At 41.8% G+C, this 10,899-nt stretch overlaps 1 long non-coding RNA gene across 1 annotated transcript; it reads right to left on the reverse strand.

Moving 5' to 3' along the window:
• Positions 1 to 6,908: 6,908 nt before the first annotated feature.
• On the reverse strand, positions 6,909 to 10,241 carry LOC144291939 (uncharacterized). The gene is made up of 2 exons (XR_013359480.1): positions 9,819 to 10,241; positions 6,909 to 8,555 (listed from the first exon to the last, which is right to left on the reverse strand). It is a non-coding gene; the product is annotated as an uncharacterized LOC144291939 (long non-coding RNA).
• Between the last annotated feature and the right edge of the window lie 658 nt (positions 10,242 to 10,899).

Here is a 10,899-nt window from a genome sequence, read left to right on the forward strand (position 1 = left end):
TCTTTTGACACAGAAAGGTATAGGGTTTTCAATTGGCTTATGTTTTTAAGCAAAGGTTGTCTCTTTTCTGCACTAAGTGATTTCTGAATCAGGGGAAATAGAGACGATCATCTTGAGTCAGTCCTTCAGGTAGCCTCTAGCCTCAATTAGAACAGACAAACACAATAATTTAAAAATAAGGTCCACTCTGCTTTTTCTGAACCAGGGACCTGCATCCCACACTCAGAGTGTAGGCTGTTTTTTTTTTTTTTTTTTTTTTTTTTTTTTTAAGACCACTACAAAACTTTAAGGGGAGTGGAGCATGCACAAGTAAAATGTCACAACTTTTCTCTTATTTCCAAGTTGCCTTTTATTGATTCAGCACTTACTTGATTATTCAGATTTCCTTCATTTTTACTTAATTTCTTTCTTTATTCCTGGATCTTATCCAGGATTCCATATTATATCTAGACATCTACCTCTTTTGCCTCATCTTGTCTGTGACAATTTCTTACTTTTTACTTGTTTTAGATTCTTTTGACAGTTTTGAGGAGTACTATTTATGTATTTTGTGGAATGTCTCTCAGTTGGAATTTGCCAGATGTTTTCTTCATAATTAAACTGTGGTTATGGCTTTTTGAGAAGAAGGACATAGAGGTAAAGTGCAATTTCACACATCACATCAAGGATACATTCTATCAACATGAGTTATCACATTGATGTTAACTGTTGATGTTAACATTAATCAACATCAAAGCTGAGGTAGTGTTTATCAAGTTTCTCCACTGTAAAAGTTACTTCCCTATTCTTCTCCCCTTTATATATTGTACTGTTTGGAAGAAAGTCACTATGTGCAGCCTTTGCTAAGAGATTGGAGAATTAGCTCCACCTCTTGAGAGCCGAGTATCTACATAAATGATTTGAAAATCTTCTTGGGAGATTTCTTTTTTCTCCCTATTTATTTACTATTTATCTCCCTATTTATTATTTATTTGTTTATATCAAAATGCTATTTACTTTATACTCTGGGTTATAACCTAATATTACTGTATTTTATTGTTTAAATTGTTCTTTATCCAGTAGGGACTCTTTCAGTTGATTCTTGTGACCTTTTAGAATACCCCTATCACTGTAGTTTTTTTTTTTTAGCACATTCTTGCTTTCTGTCACTAAAAGGTGCTCTAGGAACTACAGGACATTCTTGTCCAACTCCTAGAATCAGTCTTTACCTAAGTGTTCTCCTATATTATTGGAGAATAGCATTAGAAAGTAAGATCTAGGCACTAGGTGTGTTCATTGCTCCTGAGATGTCATTATTTATAGGTCTTCTCAGGTGACAGACCAAGGAAATGTATCCGTGTATGCTAATTTGTATATATATATATATATATATATATATATATATATATATATATATAATATTTCTACATATAACCTGTTTGTATTTTTTTTAAGATTTTATTTATTTATTCATGAGAAACACACACATATCACACAGAGGCAGAGACACAGGCAGAAGGAGAAGCAGGCTCCATGCAAGGAGCCCTCCATGAGATTCTATCCTGGGACTCCAGGATCATGCCCTGGGCCAAAGGGAGGCACTAAAGGGCTGAGCCACCCAGGGATCCCCATATCTGTATTTATATTAAGCCAAATATTCTGATTCTCTAGCTCTAATCCCTTACCATATTGGTCATTCTAGTCTCCTTCCTTTCCTTATCAGTGACCTCCTGCCCCAACAGTAAGAAACCTGGCTCCTACCATAGCCCAACCTTTTTTCTTAATGATTCAATTCCAGTATACATATGTAGTGATATTGGAATTATTATTCAGTACCCTTGTAAGAAAAAAAGCTTAAAAAATCTATCTACAATTTTCTTTGCCTTTAATCTTATAGATTACCTCACTTCCAAAGTTACTTAGGTCAGTATCATTTTCCCCACTCTATTCAGTGAGGTTGTTTCATACATTTGCATACAGTCAGTGTCAGTCAGTTTTTTTTTTTTTTTTTGTCACAGTCCACATTGCATCTTGGGATCTCCGACTTCCTAAATAATTATTTTAAAAAAATTTTCCATATGTTACAGTTCAGTCTTTGTGCTGTATAGTTCTTTGGGTTTTGACAAATGCATAATGTTATGTATTCACCATTTCAATATCACACAGAATATTTCACTGTTCTAAAAAATCTCTTGTGCTCACCTATTCAACTTTGTCCTCTTCTCCAAACGCCAGGCAACCACTGATATTTATGGTATCATTATGGTCTTACCTTTTTTGCAATGACATACAATTGGAATTATATAGTATGTATCTTTTTCAAATTAGCTTCTTTCACTTATCAATATTTATTTAAGATTGAACAATGGTTTTCATGGCTGGATACCTCCTTTCTTTTTATTGCTATATAGTACTCCATTGTATGGATGTACCATTGCTTGCTTATCTATTTCATCTATTATTAAAGATCATCTTGGTTTTTCTAGCTTTGGGCCATTACGAATAAAGCTTTTATAAGCAGAGACATGTTGGTTTTGATACTGTCATGTTTTCAGTCAATTGGTAAATGCTTAGAAAAGTAAGTTCCGTATTGTGGTAAGACTGTGTTTAACTTCCTAAGAAAGTGACAAACTGTCTTCCAAAGTAGCTTTACCATTCCTCATTACCACCAGCCATGAATGAGAATTGTTAGTTAGTTAGTTTGGTTTTAGCTATTCTAACAGGCATGTAGTGGTATCTCATTGTTTATAATTCATTTTTAAAAATAGTTTTATTTATTTATTCATGAAAGACAGAGAGAGAGAGAGGCAGAGACACAGGCAGAGGGAGAAGCAGGCTCCATGCAGGGAACCTACCATGGGACTCGATCCCTGGTCTCCAGGATCACACCCTGGGCTGAAGGTGGCACTAAACCACTGAGCCACCCAGGCTGCCCTATAATTCCTTAATAACAAAATGATATTGAGCATTTTCTTCTGCTTATTTGACATGACATCTGTCATCTCTGGTGAAGTGTCTGTCCAGATTTTGCACATTTTTTATTGGGTTTTGTTTTAATTGGGTTACATTTAAAAATTAATTAATTTATCTGAGAGAAAGGTTGGGAGAGAAAGAGAGAGAGCGAGTGAGTCTGAGCTGGGAGAGGAGCAGAGGGACAGAATCTCAAGGAGACTCTGCATCGAGCATGGAGCCTGAGACAGGGATCGACATCATGACACTCTTAATGATCTGACTGAAACCAAAAGTTGGATGCTGAACTGACAGCCGCCTAGATACCTCTTAATTGGGTTATATTTTAAGTGTTCTCTTGTATATATTGGATAGAAATCTCTTATCTACTATGTGCTTTGCAACTATTTTCTCCCAGCTTGTGGCTTATCTTTTGGTGTTCCTAACAGTGTCTTTCACTGAGAAGTTTTTCATCTTAATAGAGTTCAAATTATCACTTTAAAATTTTTCTTGTATTGTGCTTTGGTGGTGTATCTGAAATTTATCACCAAACCAAAGTCACTTAGATTCGGGGGCAGATTTTTGCCATGCAAACAATGAAATTTCTGATCCTTATCTTGTTTGATTTACAGGCAGAATTAGATGAAGTGGATTATTCCTTCTTGATATATTTTCTGTACTTAAATTCTAGGACACTACACTTTTCTTTCCCTCCCACATCATTAGCCATTCTTTCTCAGTCTCTTTGCTGCTTTCTCCTTATTTCTTTGATCTCTTAATGTAGGAGTGTGCCAGGGCTGTTTATGACTACTTTGCTTTTCTATATCCCTTCACACTTTTAATGGCTTTATCCAGTCCTGTGTCCTAAACACCATCTTTGTAATATTGACTCACAAATGTTTATATCCTGCTAGACTTCTTCTCTTAATTATAGATTCACATATGCCTGATTGAACCTCCACATTGATTACATCTGGAACTTAGTTGGCTTTAAGCCAAATTCTTCATTTCTGCCCCCATGCTTGCATCTCCTTGAGTCTTCTCATTTCAATATGGGAAATTGCCCAGAGATTAGCATTTTACTGGGTGGAATTTTTATCTTTAAGATTTTATTTATTTATTCATGAGAGACAAACAGAGAGAGACAAAGACATAGGCAGTGGGAGAAGCACGCTCCCCACAGGAAGCCCAATGTGGGACTCTATCCCAGGGCCCTCAGTCCACACCCTGAACCAAAGGCAGATGCTCAACCACTGAGCCATCCAGACATCCCTTTCTGGATGGAAATTAAAGATGGTAGCCATTTTATGGAAATAGTCAAGGCTTAGTATGTAGGGGAAATAAGTACTACCTCTTGTAGTTGCTTTTTGAGGTAGATGATTCGCCAAATGGCTGCTATTATTCCCTTTCTCTTTATTTTTTAAAGATTTATTTATTTGTTTGTTTATTTATTTATTTATTTATTTATTTATTTATTTATTTATTTATTTTAGAGAGCATATATGAGTGGGAGGAGGGGCAGAGGGAGAGGGAGACAAGCAGAATCCCCACTGAACAAGGAGCCCAGTGCAGGGCTAGATCCCAGGACTCTGATATCATTACCTGAGCCAAAATAAAGAGTCAGGCACCTAACCGACTGAGCCCCCCCCCCAGGTGCTCTCATTCCCTTTCCTTTAGATATGCTCTTGTGTAGTCTCTTCCCATATGGACTTCAGACTTGGCCCTCCTGTGACTTACTGTGACCAATGAAATATGCTGTTGTATAACTTCTAAGCCCAAGCCTCAAGAGGCTTTGCACCTTCTGGTTCATTCTCTTGGATTACATCTCTGGGAGAGCCATGTGAAAAGTCTAGTCTAGCTTACTAGAGGGTGAGACATGGAGTAGAAATGAATCATCCCAGCTAAGAGCTACATCAACTAACTTCCAGGTGTGTGATTGAAAGTATCTTTGATTTTATAGCTCTAGTTGAGTCATTTGATGACTGCAGTCATATTTGTGACCTCAGGCAAGGCAAGCAGAAGAACTTTCCAGCTGAGCCCAGGCCACATACCTGATCCCAGAATTGAGCAAATGAAATAGTTTTTGTATTAAGCACTAATTTTTGGAGTGGCTTGCTATGCAGCAAAAGATGATTGAAATATGTGAATTTAAGCAAAGCTTCTTATCGTCAGCGTCACACATAGCACAGTACAGGTTTGGAGAGTTTTGGAAGATGTGTTCACTTGGATATTACCAGTTGGTCTGTGCTATGGGAACTGAGCTGTATTTTTGTTCAAGGAAAATTCATTTCACCATCTTCCTGTTTTCCCTTATGATTTGGTAAGACTTCCAAGTTGCTTCCTGTACCAATTGGGCCCAGATTCCAAAACAGCAGCTTGTGAGCCTCCTAGTGTCAATGTATCAAAGAAGGTCCCTTAGAGTCACTGTATGGTGGTGGTGGGACCAGAGGGAGAGAGTCCAAAAGACTGCCCAGAGTCTGTTCAATCAGGATCAACTTCTTTCCTTGGAGAAAGGTCAGATGGCCTTTCTTATTGATGATATCCTTTTTCTTTCTAGATATTTTTATAGTTCCCATACTGCCCTTCGAGGTGTTGCACTAATTTTTTCTATTAATCTTTCACTCATTTTACAAACAGCTATTGAGCTTCTCCCTAGGGTCAGTCCCTTAAGCCAAACATCACAGAGATAAAAGACTTAATTTCAGCCCCAAGAGTAGGCAAGTAATCAGATGAGTTGAGACTGTCTGATAAATAGAGCAAAAAGTTGCATGGATTATAGTGGAGACATCAAGAGAGCAGTTAACTAAGCCAGACACTATGCAGTCAGGAAATGTTCCCAAAGGTGATGGCATATAGGGGAGCCCAGAATGGAATGGGAGAAAGAGTGGCAGTTCCCCATCCACAGGAGATGCCTGACTGATGGCAAAGACACACAGTATAGATATGGGACAACATGGGGAGGTCAGGGTCCTGATCTCAGCCCCTGGCTCTATGTCCTTTGCAGCAGTGTTTGTCCATGCCCTTGCATGGAGCTGTGGTCTGTTGGCTCTGGTTGCTGGCAGTATTTCACTGCAGGGCCACACACAATTTTTGACAGACATTTGGTTGTTTCACGTTTGGATATGCTACAGACGGTGCTGGAATGAACACATTTGAGCACATCACTTGGTGCGTGTATACACACATTTCTGTGAAATGTGTATAGCCGGGGCTGAAGTGAATCTGTTCAGTTCCAGTATATACTGCCAAACAGTCTTCCAAATGAGGTTTCATTCATTAATTCATTTATTTTGTGGAGAAGCAGTCCAATTTCCTCACTGTTTTAACTGGAATTGTGTCAAGAGTCTCAGTCCTCCAGTGGTGTCAAAGAATTTTCACCTGCTCCAACATCAGACAGATCGACATGTGCAGGACATGTGAAGGGTGGGAAGGAATGGGAAAGGGCTTTGAAGCCAGTAAGGTTTGGTGTTGAATGTTGCTTCTGTCACTGACTGGATGTGGGGCCCTGAGCAAGTCACATCACTGCCCCAAGGCTGTTTGCTCGTGATGAGGCTGGGGTTAATGATGCTCAGACTCATCGGACTGTTGAAAAGAGCTGAATGAAGTCAAGTATACTGGAGGTCAGGCAGAGTACCTAGCACATGGTGAGTGCAATGAATGGTCACTGTTAGTAATGTTGTAAATGCTTTCTGCAAGAGGTGACAGAGGAGGTGTGAAGGGCTCAAGTTAAAGTCACAGGCTGGCCAGCAGTCAAAAGTGGCTGTTATAAAGGCCATGCACTATAACTCAGGTACTTGAGTTTAAAAACCTCTAAAGTTTTCCTTATTTTACACCCAGTCCTTATTTTACACCAAGTTCTAAGACGTTTCTATTTGTGTCCTCTCCAGTTCACAAAGGATTCATAGAAGGTGTGGTGATGGTGGTGGTGGTGATGGTAGGGAGGGGCCTGCCACCCACCAACATTTAGACAAGAGGGCAACTTTATTTGTTTGTTTGTTTGTTTATTTATTTATTTATTTATTTATTTATTTATTTTTATTGGAGTTCAATTTGCCAACATATAGCATAACACCAAGTGCTCATCCCGCCAAATGCCCCCCTCAGTGTCCATCACCCAGTCACCCCAACCCACTACCCACTTCCCTTTCCACTACCTAGAGGACAACTTTAGCTGAAAGTTGGCAAGAGGAAAAAGACAAAAAAAAAAGAAAAAAAAAAAGAAGAAAGAAAGAAAAGAAAACTACATATGCCCATAGCCATGGCCATGCATCTGTTCCTTCAGGTACACCAAGCACATCCATGTTGATTGAGTGGAAAATCCTATAAAAGCTATGCAGCCCCTTGGCCTCAGCACACCCTTGGACTGGCTGCATCTATGATTTTCCTGGTGTTTTGCCCATCACACTCCATGTCATACCTGGTGCTTTGCCTCACACATCTTGTGCTTGTGCTGGGCTCTGAACTTACATCTCTGTACAACACTTTAGGGTTTGTCCTTTGTCTCCTCCCACAGCAGCCAAGAATCTCCGGGTGCAACCCCATCCCATTCCCAGGCTGTCCTGGTTCTCTAGGCAGGCCAGGTCATTAGACAGCCTGCTGAGAAAGGCAACAGTTAGTCTCAGTCTTATAGGGGGAAGGAGGGTGACCTCACTGCCAGAAATGTCCAGGAGTGACACATGATGGTAACCCAGAAACATGATCCCTAGTCATAGCGAGGCATGCAGTTGTGTTTAAGATGGGATGGTAGAAGGCCAGCGATACTGCTGCTAAATAAAAGTGAAAAAACAAAGAAATGTTGACTTATAAAGAAATAATTTTCTATTATTTGGCTTCTGCCCAGCCATATTTGATATTACAGAGGTATCATGATCTCTGTGTGCCATTTTAGAACCTGTAGGCTTCTCCATGGTGTGGGACCTGCCAGAGGCTGTGCAGCTGACTGCCAAGCAACATGCTCCTGCAGCCTGGATCAGAGGATCAGAGTACAAGCGTGTGTGTACATGTCTGGGTGTGGGACACCTGATATTTGGGGTCCTGCTGGTTGCAGGGTCCTTGGATCCTGAAGGAAAAAGCCTTGGATATACTAGGAGAGACAACAGCAGATGGTGGGTATGAAGACAGGGCTGGGAAGGGTTGTCAAGGAGTCCTTTATGAGAAAACCTCAGGGCACAGACTGGGGGCAGATGCACTGGGAAATGCAGAAGCCCATATTCCATCCTTAACTGTATTCAATATCCACAGGCTGGAGGTGAAGTGCATTTTCAAAGAGGTGAATAAGGTAATCAAGGCAATTGACTTCTGTTCCTTGGCAGCAAGCAGGATACTGTACCAGGATAAACAGCACTGACTGTAGGAGACAGGGAGGATTGCAAAGGTGGTTGAGCCTTCCCATAGAGCCCAGCTCGGAAGCCTGTAGGCCTTTGCTGCAGGCCACCATACTCAAGAACAGGTGCTCTGATTCTCTTCTATGACCGGTGTTTGTAGGCATACCAGAGTCCAGCCTGTCTCCGTGGCTGAAATACAAGCTGGAGCCAGTGCACTCATATAAGAAGGAACTCCAGTTGGATTAGGGTAGAGGTGTTCTAGACTTTGTGGTTTGTTTGTTTTTGTTTTTTGTTTGAGAAGGCCTGTGAAAAATAGGTAGATTAAAAGGACTTCCAACTGTAAATTTTGCCAAATTAGGTCATTACAAAAAAATCCACTATTGCTAACCATAGTTAACATTAATTCAAAGAAAGGGCATTTTAAACACCAAGAAAAAGAAAATAATATCTCAGAATAAAGCATAGTCTTTTTTGTTGACTAAACAGATTATATTTTTGATGTTTTTCCTTTTAAAAACACTTCTCCAAAGATCACTGGAAGGTTCATTGTGACCCAGGACAGCAAGAGGATTTCAGGCTGTCTCAGATTCAAACCACCTGGCCTCAGAAAATTTACCTGCCTTTGGGCCTTAACCTTTTTGAGTATCTTTGGGTTGTCCAAAGAAAACTGAAGCAACAGGGTGTGTGCGCCTGGTCATGCCATGTGTGCATGCATGTGTTCCAAAGGCAATCTGCTGGCAGAAGCCTGTCTTGATGAGATTCCAGCTTTGTTCCAGTAAAAGCCTTCAACTGATTGGATGAGGCCCACCCATACCATGCAGGACGATGTGCTTTACTCAAAGCCCACCAATTTAAATGTTAATGGCAGCTAAAAAGACACCTTTACAGAAACACTTAGAATAATATTTTGTCAAATATCTGGGCACTGTGGCCTAGCAACATGTAGCATTATCCATCACACTGATCTCAGTTTTCTTAAAAATGAAAATAATAATCCTTTTCACATAGATTGGTTAACAGGACTTGATAAAATGGCAAACCAAGGCTGCACCAGAAAGACTGACCCAGCCTCTGAGGCCCAGCTGCACGCACTGTCCCTTCTCTAGACTCCCTGAGCCCCTGCAGACAGGCACTAGCCTCTGAGCTCTGGAGAGTGGAATTGTGTCTTCCTCCCAATAAGCCCTCCCAGAGGCCTGCCCCAGGTGCCTCAGCAAGCTCTGTGCCATGACTCCCTTGTGCTGTATGGGACAGCCCAGCTTCTCCACCTGATGCCGTGCTCCTCTCTGCCAGCAAGACCTTGGTATCTGGTCAGTATGTGGAGAGTGGCTGAAGAACCAGATAAATTAGGGGATTTTAGGTGGAATTTTGGGACTCCATCTGGGGCTTTATAAGAGCTAGACTCTTCCTTTGCACCAGCCTGTTGGTGCCTACTCCTGCCCTCACTGTAGGCAAGAGGGCTTGTGCTCTGTGTCCTGAGCAGTCACATTCACCTCTCACACGTCCCCTCCCCTGGGTCCCACAGCAGCCTTTGTCACATAAAGACACCAAGTGTTTGCTCCTGCTCACCTTCTGTAGCCACCATCGATTTCAGGAGTCCCATCCAGGCTCCTGCAGAGCTGCTCAGGTCAGGCTGCTTTTGGCCTTGCAGAGGCATGGCAACCTGATTCATCTCAGGGGAATTTCCTCTGCTCCCCAGAACCTCCAGGCACCTCTTCATGATCCAAGACAGCTGCTTTGTGTTGGTCAATAACTTGGCTTTCTGTTTTACTGGAACTTCTGTTTCCCACCTGGCTTCTTTCACTGGCACCACAGCACCACAAACCCCCTCTCCATCTTCACCAAGTGTCCACATCTCACTGGGAAGCAGATGGCATCATTTCTCTCTGTTGCTGTCTCTTAGAGCCCTAAATGTCAGTGATTGTCCACTCTTCCCTCTCCATCTGGGAACAAGCAGCCTCATGTTGAAGGCAGTTCCTTCCCCTTCCCTCCCACGTGGTCCTTGCTGTTTTGCTGAGCATGGTGTGATGAAAAAGAGAATATCTGGGGCGCCTGCGTGGCTCAGTGATTGAGTGTCTGCCTTTGGCTCAGGTCTTGATCCTGGTCCTGGAATTGAGTCCTGCATCGGACTCCCCACAGGGAGCCTGGTTCTCCCTCTGCCCATGTCTCTGCCTCTCTCTCTGTGTCTCTTATGAATAAATAAATAAAATCCTAAAGAGATAGATAGATAGATAGATAGATAGATAGATAGATAGATACAGAGAGAGAGAGAGAGAGAGAGAGAGGGAGAGAGAATGTCTGTGGGTTTGGATAAAGTGATTCCTGTGGGACTTTAGAAGCATTGCTTCACCTCTTTGAACCTCAGAGTCCTCCTGTCATATAGTGAAATCACTCCTGGGCATACAGGAGCCACTGGATATTCAAGTGCTCAGCCCAAGGGCTTGGCATGTGCATCTGTATCCTACCCTCCACATGTACGCCAAGCATGGGACATGGCTGGCCTTTCTTCTCCTGAATAGCGAAGTTGGGTTGGGAGAGTAGCAGTGTGAAGAGCAGGTGCCTTGCCTTTCCCATGGGGTGGTGCCTGTCTTGGGATGGAGGCAGAGGCCGCATGGTGGGAGGTGAGGGGTGGGAACTGGGTTTCTGTTGC

This window comes from Canis aureus, chromosome 20 (genome assembly GCF_053574225.1).
Source record: "Canis aureus isolate CA01 chromosome 20, VMU_Caureus_v.1.0, whole genome shotgun sequence".
NCBI classification, from domain to species: Eukaryota; Metazoa; Chordata; class Mammalia; order Carnivora; family Canidae; genus Canis; species Canis aureus.